A 16,156-nucleotide genomic window follows, 5' to 3' on the forward strand; every position below is an offset into this window, starting at 1 on the left:
AGAGGTATTTTAAAGAAGCAAGAAGAAGTGCAGAAAGAGGCAAGTGAGATGCAAAAACAGGCAGAAAAGTACAGAAAGAGACAACAGGGGTGCAGAAAGAAGCAAATGAGGTGCAGAAGTAGGCAACAGACGTGCAGAAAGAGGAAAGAGAGGTACAGAAAAATGCATAAAAAGTGCAGAAAGGGGCAAAAGTGGTACATAAATAGATAACAGGGGTGCAGAAAGAAGCAAGACAGGTGCAGAAAGAAGCCTGGAAAGTGCAGAATTAAGCAACAGGGGTGCGGAAAGAGGCAGGAGAAGTGTAGAAATGAGCAAGTGAGGTGAAGAAAGATCCAACAGAGGTACAAAAAGAGGCAAGAGAGGTGCAGAAACAGGATAGAGAGGTGCACAAAAGGCAAGAGAATTGCTGAAAGAAGCAACAGAGGTGTTGAAAGAAGCAAGAAAATTGCAGAAAGATGCAAGTGAGGTGCAAAAACAGGTAGGAACAGTTCAGAAAGAGGGAAGACGAGTGCAGAAAGAGACAACAGGGATACAGAAAGAAGCACATGAGGTGCAGAAAGATGCAACAGATATGCAGAAAGAGGGAAGAGAGATTCAGAAAAAGGCAAGAAAAGTACAGAAAGAGGAAAAAAGAGGTACATAAGAAGACAAAAGGGATGCAGAAAGAAGCAAGACAGGTCCAGAAATAAGGATGGAAAGTGTAGAATAAAACAACAGGGGTGCAGAAAGAAGCAATCGAAATGTAGAAAGGAGCACGTGAGGTGCAGAAATAGCCAACAGAAGTGCAAAAAGAGGCAAGAGAAGTGTACAAACAGGCAAGAGAATTGCAGAAAGAAGCAACCGAGGTGTAGAAAGAAGCAAGAAAAGTGCCAAAAAAAGCAAGCGAGATGCAAAAACAGGCAGGAAAGGTATAGAAAGAAGGAAGACGAGTGCAGAAAGAGAAAACAGGGTAGCAGAAATTAGCAAATGAGAGGTGTAGAAATGAGTAAGTGAGGTGTAGAAAGAGCCAATAGAGAAAAGAGAATTGCTGATAGAAGCAACAGATGTGTAGAGAGAAGCAAGAAAACTGCAGATTTAGGCAACTGAGATGCAAAAACAGGCAGGAAATGTACAGAAAGAGGGAAAGACGAGTACTGAAAGATACAGCAGGGGTTTGCAAAGAAGCAAATGAGGTGCAGAAAGAGGCAACGGACATGCAGAAAGAGGGAATAGAGGTGCAGAAAAAGGCAAGAATAGTGCAGAAAGAGGCTAAAGAGGTACATAAAGAGACAATAGGGGTGCAGAAAGAAGCAAGATAGGTGGAGAAAGAAGCATGGAATGTGCAGAATGAAGAAACAGAGGTGCATAATGAGGCAGGAGAAGTGTAGAAAGGAGCAAGTGAGGTGCAGAAAGAGCCAACAGAGGTTCAAAAAGAGGCAAGAGAGGTGCAGATACAGGCAAAAGAAGTGCACAAAGAGGCAAGAGAATTTCTGAAAGAAGCAACAGAGGTGTAGAAAGAAGCAAGAAAAGTGCAGAAAGAGGAAAGTGAGATTCAAAAACAGGAATGAAAGGAACAGAAAGAGGGAAGCCGAGTGCAGAAAGAAACAACAGGGGTGCATAAAGAAGCTAATGAGGTGCAGAAAGAGGGAATAGACGTGCAGAAAGAGGGAAGAGAGTTGCAGAAAAATGCAGGAAAAGTACAGAAAGAGGAAAAAGGGTACATAAAGAGACAGCAGGGGGTCTGAAAGAAGCAAGATGTGCAGAAAGAAGCATGGAAATTGCAGAATGAAGCAAAAAGGGTGCACAAAGAGGCAAGAGAAGTGTAGAAAGGAGCAAGTGAAGTGCACAAAGAGGCATAAGAGGTGCTGAAACAGGCAAGAGGAGTGCACAAAGAGGCAAGAGAATTGCTGAAAGAAGCAACAGAGGTATAGAAAGAAGCAAGAACAGTGCAGAAAGAGGCAAGTGAGATGGAAAAACAAGCAGGAAAGGTACAGAAAGAAGCAAATGAGGTGTAGAAAGAGGCAACAGACATGCAGAAAGTGTGAAGATTCATGCAGAAAAAGGCATGAAAAGTGCAGAAAGAGGCAAAAGAGGTACATAAAGAGACAACAGGGGTGCAGGAAGGAGCAACACAGGTACAGAAAGCAGCCTGGAAAGTGCAGAATGAAAAAAAAAAGTGGTGCTGAAAGAGGCAAGAGAAGTGTAGAAAGGAGCAAGTGAGGCGCAGAAAGAGCTAATAGAGGTGCTAAAAGAGGCGAAGGAGATGCAGATACAGGAATTAGAAGTGCAGAAAGAAGCACGAAAAGTGCTGATAGAAGCAACAGATGTGTAGAAAGAAGCAAGAAAAGTGCAGAATCAGGCAAGTGAGATGCAAAAACAGGCAGGAAAGGTACAGAAAGAGGGAAGACGTGTGCAGAAAGAGACAACAGGGGTGCAGAAAGAAGCATGGAAAGTGACGAATGAAGCAACAGGGGTGCAGAAAGAGGCAAGAGAGGTGCACAAAGAGGCGAGAGAGCTACAGAAAGAGACAAGTGAAGTGCAGAAGTAGGCAAGAGACCTACAGAAATAGGCAATTGAGATGCAGAAAGAGACAAGTGAGATGTTAAAACAGACACGAAAGGTACAGAAAGAGGGAAGACAAGTGCAGAAAGAGACAACAGGGTAGGTAAATGAGGTACATAGAGAGACAACAGGGATGCAGAAAGAAGAAAGACAGGTGGAGAAAGAAGCATGGAAAGTGCTGAATGAAGAAACAAGGGTGCAGAAAGGGGCAAGAGAGGTACACAAAGAGGCAAGATAGTTACAGAAAGAGGCAAGAGTAGTGTAGAAAAGATCAGGTGAGGTGCAGAAAGAGCCAACAGAGGTGCAAAAAGAGGCCAGAGAGGTACAGAAACAGGCGAGAGAAGGGCACAAAGAGGCATGAGAATTGCTGAAAGAAGCAACAGAGGTGTAGAAAGAAGCAAAAAAAGTGCAGAAAGAGGCAAGTGAGATGCAAAAACAAGCAGGAAAGGTACAGAAAAAGATAAGACTTGTACAGAAAGAGACAACAGGGGTACCAATTTAATACCCGCATTTAGCAATAACTAACAGGTTACCATTCTAGGTTTGTAAAGGGCTTTCCACCACGCTGTAACACTGCATTTTGGTTACGTTTGAGCCATTTGAGCTAGAAACAAGCCTTTTTTTTGTACAAATCTGCAGATTTGGCAGCAGATGATGAATTATGCAGCTAATGCAAAAAAAGTATAATTGTACAAAAGTCGGTGCAGCCAAACAGTCACATACTTCCAGTGGCACTGCTCATACCTCTGACTAGGTCCTAAACTGCTCCTCAGTCCTTCCTTCTTTTTTTCTCATGGAGTTCATAGTTGAGCTTCAATGGAAATGAGGGAGACTAAACCTGAGGTTACCACTCCACAACACAGACTGCAATACCACACAGCTACTCTCCCATAACACATAATCCCACTCTACATAATTCCTATACACTAAATACCACATACTTTCTATCCACATAATTTCACTGCACAACATATCACATAATTCCACTGCACACAACATACATCCACTCCACTCCCAAAAACATTAGTAAACACTTTTGCATTTACAACGCCAATAGCTCTAATTCTTGCAAATGTGAAACCTATTACATTGCAAACACTTCTTTAACTAGTAGTCATGTTTGCAGAATGGTGGAGAAAGGGTGTTGGGCCTCCGACCAGCGCTCAGGAATTCCGCTGCGTAGGGCTTACAGGAGGTATCAGGAGGGCTTCTTGGTCCCCAAAGCCCCTTAGGAGTAAATTGGACTTCATCCCCATCCCATAATCTGCCAGAGGCGTTTTTGCAGAGTGGTGGAGAAAGGGGGACATTGCCTCAGAAGACGTCTTAGCAATCCCACTGTGTGGGACTTACTAGAGGTAACAGAGGGGTAGTTGGCCCTCAAGGAAAAACTTTGGGGCCAACTACTCTTCCTATTACCTCCAGTAAGTCCCACAAAGCAGGATTGGTAAATTCTCAGAGCAGGCCACACACCCTCCACCCATCACTAGGCAAACACGCTCCCTAGCGCGCTCTTGGATGTGAATTGAAGTCCCCTTCGCTGCTGGGGGTTCTTTAGGGGCCAACTAGCCTACCACTTACCTCCAGTAAGCCCCACAACAGTGGGAGTGCTGAGAGGTAGACAAACAGTACACACTCTTTCCCCACCACTCTGCAAACACGCCTCCTGGTACGTTCTGAGTTGGGGTATTAAGTCCCCTTCATTCCTGAGGGTCCCTGGGGGCCAACTAGCCCACCAGGTACCTCCAATAAGCGCCACACAGCTGGATTGCAGAGAGGTGGTCCAAGGCCATGGCCCTTTTTACACCACTCTGCAAATGCAGCTCCCGGTGCACTGCTGCTCAAGGGATGGAGTCCACATGTGTCCTTTGGTCCTCAGGACACAAGTGGACTTCATCGTCCCAGCAGAAGTGCGCCACGAGGTGCGTTTGCAGAGTGGTGTAAAAAGGGGCGTGGTCTTGGCCAACCTTTCTGCAATCATGCTGTGTGGCCCTACTGGAGGTACCTTGTGGGCTAGTTGGTCCCAGGGACCCTCAGTATTCATGGGGACTTAATTCCCCAACTTTGAACGCACCAGGGGGCGCGTTTGCAGAGTGCAGCCGGAAGGGAGCATGACCTCTGGTGAGCTACCGGTTTCTGTCTTCTTTTTCAAATTTATTTTTTTATGGGAGGGGGCTGCGTGGCCCCCTTCCCTGGGCCACTTTTGGCCCCTGAGACCCCATCAACTGGGACCTGCAGCCTTGTTTACTTTTAACTAACATTTTAGGAGGGGGGATGCGTGACCCCTCTCTAAAAATATATTTTTTAATAAGGATAGCAGGTCCGGGGGGACCCCATCCCCTGGGACCTGGCCATCCTTTTAAAAAAATATATTTTTGTAGGGGGGCCATGTGGCCCCCCTCCTTAGGCCACTTCTGGCACTGAGGACCCCATCCTCCGGGGCCAACCTTTACATGTTTTTTCTTTTTATTATTTTAATTAGAGGGGGGGGGGGCGTGTGGCCCCCCTCCCCTGGGCCCGAGGACCCATCTCCCGAGGCCTGGCCTCTCAGATGGGGACCATGGGGTGAGCCCCAATGTCCCCACTGTCCCGCTGGCTACCTGGCTCCTGTAGGAGACGGCATTGCTTTTGAGCAAGAGGAGCTGCTGACATGCAGCTCCCCTTGCTCAAAGGCAATCCTGCTTTGCTTGATTGAAGCGAGAGCAGAGTTTTCTATGACAGGGCGGGAGCCATGCTCCTGCCACGCCAAAGCAAACAGCAGTGTCCTAGGGGTGGGAACTCCGGGACATTGCAGGAGCTGGCCCTGGTGGGTTGTGGTCCACAGGGCCATTAAGGGCGCCATATGTTTGAAGCCCCGGCGAGGTAGTTGTCCCTGGCGCTGGGGGTTCTTAACGGACCCCCAAATTTGAATATTTAGTGCCCCGCGGATGAGGTGGTCCGCAGGGCACTTTGGCGGGGCTCCACCCTTATTTTAATTATGCCCCAGGGAGGTAGCAATCCCCGGGTCTTCCTGGGGGCACATGCCCCCACACTTAAATCATAAAGCCCCGGTGAGGTGGCAGTTCCTGGGGATGTGGGGGCCCCCACAGTCCACCATACCATAAATAATATTGCCCTCGGACCTTGCCCACCCATGGGCTTTTTAACAAACGAAGTGCGGAAGACCGCGTTTCATTTAAAAAAAATATATTTCGGACAGATTCGCGCACCCAGCATGAATTAGGATGAAATTATACAAAAAAATGCTCTTTTTGGCCCGGGGGTTGGAAGTTTCTACACTGCCCCCTGTTTTTGTTTCTCACCATTTTTTTTTACTCTTTTCTTGTGACTCCGTTAACGAGTCATAACATGGCTGCCAAAAGTTCCTGGTTTGGACTGTTGGCATCCAATGAAAGTGAAACACATGCTTGGGAGAAGTCGCGACTCCTCCTCGGTGCTCAGATATCTTAAGTTTTATTTTTTAAATTTCTCAGCAACTACTGAAAGTATTTACACCATTTAAAAAAAAGGGATCTTTCTGAACCAAGACCTACCTTTTTGCCAAATTTAGTGTAATTCCGTTCAGCAGTTCGGACTATAGCTTTGTCTAAAGTTTCCTATAGAAATTAACATGTGAAAAACGTGTTTTGGGATCCCCTTTTTTCCCGGGTTGACGAATCACCCTGAAACTTTCAAGACAGGAGCTGACTGGAGCGGGCAATATATTTTTGTTAATTTCACGAAGATTTATCAAATGGCGCAAAAGTTATTGGCAAATCAAAAAAGGTTCTCCTATGGAAAATAGGTTCTAACTATACCTACCTACTGGCGACTGCCAGTGGGTAATATGTATATACATATATATATAGACCCACTGAGGGGTTAATAAATGAAAGGAATGCAATAAGGAAGGAAACGGTGCTGCGCAGATCCGTGGCTGACAGTTTGTGTTTTCCCTATGAAGAAGAAGCAGGAGTTTCGAAACGCGTCAGGGATGTAAATTATTGAAAAGCTGGAGCGGGTTTCAGAAATAAATGGTTCTGTGAACTTGTTTCTCGTGGAGTGGCGTCCTTAAGCTTGAGGGCAACTTGATTTTTAACACGGCAGCCTCGCCGTGAAGGATTGCACCGCCATTAAAAAAATATGGGTCTGCAAGGTTGGAACTGTGCCAAACCTGTCTGCAGCACGAGAAACCTAACATTGGGAACTGGCCTGACTTTTTGAGGCCCACTGGAGGGCTTGAGGTAAAACCATTTAAATAACACTTTTTAAAATATTGAACTGCCTGTGAAATGGATCCAACTGATGGCACAAAGACTTCCAATCCCATCATGCATTGAAAATAACTCACCTGTGAGTGCAAGACCCACTGAGGGGTTAATAAATGAAAGGAATGCAATAAGGAAGGAAACGGTGCTGTGCAGATCCGTGGCTGACAGTTTGTGTTTTCCCTATGAAGAAGAAGCAGGAGCTTCGAAACGCGGCAGGGATGTAAATTATTGAAAAGCTGGAGCCGGTTTCAGAAATAAATGGTTCTGTGAACTTGTTTCTCGTGGAGTGGCGTCCTTAAGCTTGAGGGCAACTTGGTTTGATATATATATATATATAAAATTCACTGAAAAAACCATAGGTTTCACACCAGTTATAGTTAGCTGGACATTTTACTCATACAAAACCATTGAAATTCCCACGTTATAGTTGGACTCACTATAACTCGCGCGCCCGCAATCCACTGCTGATGATGTCACATATTACATCATTCATGACATGGTCAGTGACATCACTGATGACATCTCAAATGACATCACTGATGACATCTCAAATGACATCACTGATGACATCATCCAGTGAATGTGTGTTTCTGCAAAGTTAAAATATGTTTTATATATTGAAGAATGAGTGGATGTAGGAGTGTCTGGATGAAGGATTTAGTGGGTGTGTGACTGACTGTATGAGTGAGGGATTAAATGTGTCTTACTGAATGCATTGGTTAGTGACTAAACTGTCTGAATGTGTGCATCAGTATGTCTGTTGTTGTGTAAGCTGCTGCATGTGTTGATCAGTAGGTATATGAGTGGCTATATGGGTTATTGATTGGTTGCCAAGTATGTGTATGTGAGGGTGAGTGTGTGTGTGGGTGGCTGGGAGGTGTGTGACTTTGTGCATAGATGTGTGGGCAGGAGATTCCCTTGGTATATGGGTTCAAGAGTGCATGTGGAAAGAGCTGTATGGGTGGTTGACTGTGTGCATGGGTGTGTTGGTGACTGAATGGATATCTCAGTGCTACATGTCCAAGTAAGTGCATATGTAAAACACAGTGCATGTGGGAGTTGTCATATATAAATGACTATATATAACAGCCTGTGATTGCATAAGTGACTGATTCTATCAATATGTACTTGTATCAGTGATTGTAAAAGACTGTAAGTATGTGTTAGTCTATGTTTAAATAAGCAAGGTTTTGTGTGTATAACTGTATAGTTGTGGAAATGGGAGTGTGATTGATTCTTTACATGACTGACTAGGTGTGTGAGTAACTCCATGGATGAGTGACAGTGTGTGAGCATATGATAGTATTGTATTGATGAGTGACTGTATGTATGAAAGATTGTATGGGTGAATGAGTGGATGTGTGTTTAGACCTAGAAATCAGTGAGTGCGTATGTGGTAAGTGGTTTTACTGTGTCAATGGTTTCAGGAATGGTAGTTTGTATTTAACACTAGGTGTATCATAGGTTAGATTAGAGTGTACATTAGTGTGAGGAGGTGTATTGCATTATCACATGGATGATGTAATCAGTGATGTCATCAGTGATGTCATTTGAGATGTCTTCAGTGATGTCATCAGTGATGTCACTGACCATGTCATGAATGATGTAATATGTGACATCATCAGCAGTGGATTGCGGGCGCGCGAGTTATAGTGAGTCCAACTAACTATAACGTGGGAATTATCATGGTTTTGTACGAGTAAAATGTCCAGCTAACTATAACTGGTGTGAAACGTATGGTTTTTTCAGTGAATTTCAAAGGTTTTTTAAATGCTAATTCCTAACTATAACGATTGTGAAACCTATGCTTTTTTCAGTGAATTTCAAAGGTTTTTTAAAAACAAATTCCTTTATATATCGAGTTTGTAACCTACGATTTTTAAACTGTTTTTTTTATTAGCTGTTTTTATAACTATTATTTATTATTATTATACATTTTTTTCTAATATTTTTTTCAATGCATTTTTGATGTTTTTTTTTTTTTATCATTTTGGCCTGGGGCGCTCAGGGTGCACGCACCAGTAAGCTTAGCCGTATCATTTTGACTTGGAGCGCTCAGGGTGGGCGCACTGGTAAGCTCTCCCGAGAGCGCAGCGAGAGCGCTATTTCTGCGTTCGTAAAAAAAATATGTATGAAAACTAAATAATAATGCAAGACATTCAGTACCATGCTTATAAAAGTAGTATTTTTGATTTTCCGAATGAAAATGATTTTGCATTTCCGTAAAGCTACCAAAACGTCACTCAGGAGCGCTGCGTAAGCGCCCCCGGAAGCTCCTACGTTCGCACCGCGTAAGCGCCCCCGGAAGTGCTCCGGTTCGCGCAGCGAAGCGCGTCAAGTCATGTGACCTTAAAATAACTCTTTTCATTGGTTAACAGTTTTTTTTACAACTAATGAAAACCCCACCCTTTTCCTTCACTTCTTCTTTCACTTTGGAGACAGCAAGACCTGTTTTTTTCTGTCTTACCATTTTGTGGAAAGAATGGCTGCCAGAGCACCCAGCAGCAGTGAGGAGTCAGATGGTTTCATTGATGAAGAGCCTCCTCGGCCCAACGTCAAGGAACATTTATTTGGAAGTTTTTTTCAATACCTGGAGGATTAAAAAAGGTGAATGCTCCCAAAGTTGAATGTAAAATCTGCCAAACTGTGCTTTCCCGAGGAGACCCCAGAAGGAAGTACAGTTTTGTAAATTCATCAATGATTCGCCACGTTCAATGCAGGCATCCTCAGAACTATGCCCGGGAGAGTGTGCGAGACCTGGCACGTAATCCCTCAAGGGATGGTGCCTCTACATCAACAGGAGGAGCCACAACTTCAGGGAGAGGACGTGCAGCGGAATTAGAGATGATTCCGAACATTCAACCTGTTTTTAATGACATTACTATAAAATGCAGGCAATGCGATGAATTGCTGTGCTATGGTGAGAGGAGCATCAAGCTCATTACACGCAAGAGGCAAGAACACCGCTGCCCTCCCCAGCCCTAATTTTTCCCCTTTTTTTTGCTCCTGTTGAGCAGTTTTGCATTCCCTGTTTTTGTTTTTGTTGAGAAAAAACGAAAAAAGAAGAAAAAAAGGTTATTTTTAGAACTACCTCCAATTCTCAAAAATAATAATAATAATAATAATCCACATTTGTAAAGCGCACAATCACCCGTTAGGGTCTCTAGGCGCTGGGGGCCGTAGGGAAGATTAAGCAAGCTATTGCCCAGCGTCACATGGTGCTGGGCTAACCTGCTGCCGGAGCCGGGGATCGAACCGTGATCCCCAGATTCCAGCGTTAGTCGCCCTGGCCGCGGCGCCACACCTCTAAAAGAGCTGTATTCTTAACAAATTCAAAAGGAGTAACTGAAGTGGAGTGCAGTGAGAGAGGAAAGGAAAATGAGTGAGAAAGCAAAGAAAGGGACGAGAGGGGAAGGGAAGTGAAGTAGGGGGACTGAAAGAAGGTGAGTGTGGGAGGTGAGTGAGGAGAAGGAGAGTGAACAAGGGGAATGAGGATAAGTGAAGAAAATGTAGTAAAGGAACGAGGGTGTGTAAGGGTAAGAAAAGAGCAGTGATGTTGAGGAAAGAGTGGAGATACAGACTGGATAAAGGCAAGTGAGTGTAAGACAAGGGGAGTAAGGGAGTGAAGAGATAGAGAAAGTGAAAGAAAAAGTGAGAGTAGAGGGCTGAGTGAGGGAGGAAAGAAACATGAGTGAGGGAGTGTGGCTGTGTTATAGGGAGTGAGCGTGATAGAAGAGGAGTGACAGACTAAGGGGTCGGACAGAATGAGGCTAACAGAGAGAGAATGAGGGAAGGGGAGTTTAGAAGTAAGAGGACAGAGGGAGTGAGAGTAGGAGTTAGTGAAGTGGAGTAAGGAGAGTAAGGGAAGAGAAAAGAGTGAAGGAGCAAAAGAAGGAAAGTAAAGGTTAAGGTTTGAAAGAAGGTGAGTGTGGGAGTATGGCTGAGGTATAGGGAGTGAGCGTGACAGAAGAGGTGTGAGAGACTAAGGGAATGGAGAGAATGAGGCTAACAGAGAGAGAATGAGGGAAGAGGAGTATAGAAGTAAGAGGACAGAGGGAGTAAGAGAAGGAGTTAATGAAGTGGAGTAAGAAGAGTAAGGGAAGGGAAAAGATTGAAGGAGCAAAAGAAGGGAAGAGACAGGAAGAAAAATAAAGGAGAAGGTTTTAAAGAAGATGAGTGTGGAAGTATGGCTGTGTTATAGGGAGTGAGCGTGACAGAAGAGGAGTGAGAGACTAAAGGGACGGAGAGAATGAGGCTAACAGAGAGAAAATGAGGGAAGGAAAGTGTAGAACTAACAGGACAGAGGGAGTAAGAGAAGGAGTTATTGAAGTGGAGTAAAGTGAGTAAGGGAAGGGAAAAGTGTGAAGGAGTGAAAGAAGGGAAGAGACAGGAAGGAAAGTAAAGGAGAAAGTTTGAAAGAAGGTGAATATTGGATTGTACCTGAGTTATAGGGAGTGAGTGTGACAGAAGAGGTGAGAGAGACTAAGGGAATGGAGAGAATGAGGCTAACATAGAGAGAATGAGGGAAGAGGAGTATAGAACTAAAAGGACAGAGGAAGTAAGAGAAGGAGTTAGTGAAGTGGAGTAACGAGAGTAAGGGAAGGGAAAAGAGTAAAGGAATGAAGCAAGCGAAGAGAGAGGAAGGAAAGTAAAGGATAAGGTCTGAAAGAAGGTGAGTGTAGGAGTATGGCTGAGTTATTGGGAGTGAGTGTGACAGAAGAGGAGGGAGAGACTAAGGGGACAGAGAGAATGAGGCTAACAGAGAAAGAATGAAGGAAGGGGAGTGTAGAACTAAGAGGACAGATGGAGTAAGAGAAGGAGTTAGTGAAGTGGAGTAAGGAAAGTAAGGGAAGGGAAAAGAGTGATGGAGCGAAAGAAGGTAAGGGACAGGAAGGAAAGTAAACGAGAAGGTCTGTAAGAAGGTGAGTGTTGGAGTATTGCTGAGTTATAGGGAGTGATCGTAATAGAAGAGGAGTGACAGACTAAGGGGACGGAGAGAATGAGGCTAACAGAGAGAAAATGAGGGAAGGAAAGTGTAGAACTAACAGGACAGAGGGAGTAAGAGAAGGAGTTAGTAAAGTGGAGTAAGGAGAGTAAGGAAAGGGAAAAGAGTGAAAGAGCGAAACAAGGGAAGAGAGAGGAAGGAAAGTAAAGGAGAAAGTTTTAAAGAAGATGAGTGTGGAAGTAAGGCTGTGTTATAGGGAGTGAGCGTGACAGAAGAGGAGTGAGAGACTAAAGGGACGGAGAGAATGAGGCTAACGGAGAGAAAATGAGGGAAGGAAAGTGTAGAACTAACAGGACAGAGGGAGTAAGAGAAGGAGTTAGTAAAGTGGAGTAAGGAGAGTAAGGAAAGGGAAAAGAGTGAAAGAGCGAAACAAGGGAAGAGAGAGGAAGGAAAGTAAAGGAGAAAGTTTGAAAGAAGGTGAATATTGGATTGTACCTGAGTTATAGGGTGTGAGTGTGACAGAAGAGGTGAGAGAGACTAAGGGAATGGAGAGAATGAGGCTAACATGGAGAGAATGAGGGAAGAGGAGTATAGAACTAAAAGGACAGAGGAAGTAAGAGAAGGAGTTAGTGAAGTGGAGTAACGAGAGTAAGGGAAGGGAAAAGAGTAAAGGAATGAAGCAAGCGAAGAGAGAGGAAGGAAAGTAAAGGATAAGGTCTGAAAGAAGGTGAGTGTAAGAGTATGGCTGAGTTATTGGGAGTGAGTGTGACAGAAGAGGAGGGAGAGACTAAGGGGACAGAGAGAATGAGGCTAACAGAGAAAGAATGAAGGAAGGGGAGTGTAGAACTAAGAGGACAGATGGAGTAGGAGAAGGAGTTAGTGAAGTGGAGTAAGGAAAGTAAGGGAAGGGAAAAGAGTGATGGAGCGAAAGAAGGTAAGGGACAGGAAGGAAAGTAAACGAGAAGGTCTGTAAGAAGGTGAGTGTTGGAGTGTTGCTGAGTTATAGGGAGTGATTGTAATAGAAGAGGAGTGACAGACTAAGGGGACGGAGAGAATGAGGCTAACAGAGAGAAAATGAGGGAAGGAAAGTGTAGAACTAACAGGACAGAGGGAGTAAGAGAAGGAGTTAGTAAAGTGGAGTAAGGAGAGTAAGGAAAGGGAAAAGAGTGAAAGAGCGAAACAAGGGAAGAGAGAGGAAGGAAAGAAAAGGAGAAAGTTTTAAAGAAGATGAGTGTGGAAGTAAGGCTGTGTTATAGGGAGTGAGCGTGACAGAAGAGGAGTTAGAGACTAAAGGGACGGAGAGAATGAGGCTAACGGAGAGAAAATGAGGGAGGAAAAGTGTAGAACTAACAGGACAGAGGGAGTAAGAGAAGGAGTTAGTAAAGTGGAGTAAGGAGAGTAAGGAAAGGGAAAAGAGTGAAAGAGCGAAACAAGGGAAGAGAGAGGAAGGAAAGTAAAGGAGAAAGTTTGAAAGAAGGTGAGTGTTGGAGTGTACCTGAGTTATAGGGAGTGAGTTTGACAGAAGAGGTGAGAGAGACTAAGGGAATGGAGAGAATGAGGCTAACAGAGAGAGAATGAGGGAAGAGGAGTATAGAACTAAAAGGACAGAGGAAGTAAGAGAAGGAGTTAGTGAAGCGGAGTAACGAGAGTAAGGGAAGGGAAAAGAGTAAAGGAATGAAGTAAGCGAAGAGAGAAGAAAGAAAGTAAAGGATAAGGTCTGAAAGAAGGTGAGTGTAGGAGTATGGCTGAGTTATTGGGAGTGAGTGTGACAGAAGAGGAGTGAGAGACTAAGGGGACGGAGAGAATCAGGCTAACAGAGAAAGTATGAAGGAAGGGGAGTGTAGAACTAAGAGGACAGATGGAGTAAGAGAAGGAATTAGTGAAGTGGAGTAAGGAAAGTAAGGGAAGGTAAAAGAGTGATGGAGCGAAAGAAGGGAAGGGACAGGAAGGAAAGTAAACGAGAAGGTCTGTAAGAAGCTGAGTGTTGGAGTGTTGCTGAGTTATATGGAGTGAGCGTAATAGAAGAGGAGTGACAGACTAAGGGGATGGAGAGAATGAGGCTAACAGAGTGAAAATGAGGAGAAGGGGAGTGTAGAAGTAAGAGCACAGAGGGAGTAAGAGAAGGAGTTAGTGAAATGGAGTTAAGAGAGTAAGGGAAGGGAAAAGTGTGAAGGAGCGAAAGAAGGGAAGAGACAGGAAGGAAAGTAAAGGAGAAGGTCTGAAAGAAGGTGAGTGTAGGAGTATGGCTGAGTTATAGGCAGTGAGCGTGATAAAAGAGGAGTAAAAGACTAAGGGGACGGAAAGAATGAGTCTAAAAGAGAGAGATTGAGGGAAGGAGGCTGTAGAACAAAGAGGACAGAGGAAGAAACAGAAGGAGTTAATGAAGTGGAGTAAGAAGAGTAAGGGAAGGGAAAAGAGTGAAGGAGCGAAAGAAGGGAAGAGAGAAGAAAGAAAGTAAAGGAGAAGGTCTGAAAGAAGGTGAGTGTGAGAGAGGAGTGAGGAAAAGAGGAGTAAACGTGGGGATTCAGAATAAGTGAGGCAACCGCAATAAGGGAACAGAGGTGTGGGAGCATGAGAGAAGAGTAGTGAGGTTAAGGAAATGAGTGTTGAGAAAGTAAATTTTGTACATCAAACTTACCTTATAAGTAATGTAAACTTAATTACATATTTTCAGTAAATTTAATATCTGTGAAAGACAAATAAAAAGTAAGTTATAATATTTATAATATATATTTCACAATACAAGAGACAAAGTAGGAGATTAAAAGTAATAAAAGGTTAGTAAGAGATGAAGTAGGAGTGAAGGACTCAGAAAGGAAAAGAAAGGAATGGTGAAGGTCAGAGAGAGTTAAAAAGAAATAGAGGGAGAGCAATTTACTAAAAGGATAATGACATGAATACATTCAGTGACAGAGAAGAAGAGCAGGAGAGAGAAATGAAGTGAAGGTGAGTAAGATACTAAAGGAATGTGCATTAGGAAAACTAAAGGAAGAAAGGGGAGTAAAGAAAGGGGAGTGAGTGACAGAGAAGCAGGAGTGAAAAACGGTGGATTAATGACAATGAGGCACGGAAGGTAAGTGAGGGTGAATGTAGGGTTGTAAGACAGTGAGGAGACAATGGGAGTGAAGGTAACAGAGAGGGAACGAGGGAAGACAAGTGAGAATATGAGATAACAAAGGGAGTGAGAGAAAGAGTGAGTAAAGACCAGTAAGGTGAGTAAGGGAAGGAGAATGACTGAGAGAGCAAAGGAAGGAAAGAAAGGGAAGAGAAGTAAAGCAAAGGCACTGGGAAAAGGTGAGTGCGTGAGGAGAGAAAGAGGAAGGGGAGTTAAGGATGATGAATGAGGATAACTGAGGGAAACGGAGTAAGGGAACAAGGGTGAGGGAGGGTGAGGGAAGGGCAGTGAGGTTGAGGAAAAAGGGAAGATAGAGAGAGGATAAAAGCAAGTGAGCTTGAGACAAAGGAAGTGAAGGAGTGAGAACATACAGGTAGTGTAGGAAAGAGTGGCAGAAAGGAACTGAGTAAAAGAGCAAACAAAGGTAAGTAAGGGAGTGTGGGTGAGTTTTAGGGAGTAAGCATGACGGAAGAAGAGTGAGAGAGTGAGAGGATCGAGAGACTGAAGATAAGAGACAGGGAGTGATGGAAAGGGAGTGAGGATGTGAGAGGACAGACGAAGTGAGAGAAGGAGTGAGTAAAGTGTAATAAGGTGAGTGAGAGAAGGGGAATTATTGAGGGAACAAAGAAAGGAAACAAGGGAAAGGGGAGTGAAGTAGAGTGACTGACAGCTGGAAAGTAGTGTATGGGAGAGAGGGAAAGGGCCGTGAAGGAGTGGTAATGAGAATAAGTAAGGAAAGTGGAGTAAGGGAAGGGAGGTGAGGGAGAGTGAAGAAAGGCCAGTGAGGGTGGGTTAAGAGGATTTATAGAAGGTGGAAATAGGTAAGTGAGCATAAGAGAATGGGAAAATAATATATATTTAATAATACAAAATACTAAATATTTTCAACAGCATGTTACATGGTTTATTTTTGCTGTTCTCAGAATATATTGAATTTCACTTAAAACAGTGACTTTAATAGTGCTCATCATATAACAGCGGGGAAAAAAACACAATCAAAATGATTGTGTTTAAAAAACCCATAAAATATTTTCTTAAATAATGTAAAATTTTGAAAAAACATATCTAAACTCACTTTTGATCCATCCACTTTTCCACGAGGCCAAATAGTATATGGAAAGTCCCTTTCTTTGGAAATTAGTCCAGAGTATTCTTAATTTCTCATTTACCCGACTTTTCTGAAAGAAAAGCTCCAACAGCTTTTACATTATGAAACGAGAGGTTTTTTCCACCTCTAGCTTACTTTTTATAATTATTTTGTATAATACTCACAGCACACACTATATAATATACATATACTATCTCTAT

The sequence above is a fragment of the Lissotriton helveticus genome, chromosome 4_1 (assembly GCF_964261635.1).
Source record: "Lissotriton helveticus chromosome 4_1, aLisHel1.1, whole genome shotgun sequence".
NCBI classification, from domain to species: Eukaryota; Metazoa; Chordata; class Amphibia; order Caudata; family Salamandridae; genus Lissotriton; species Lissotriton helveticus.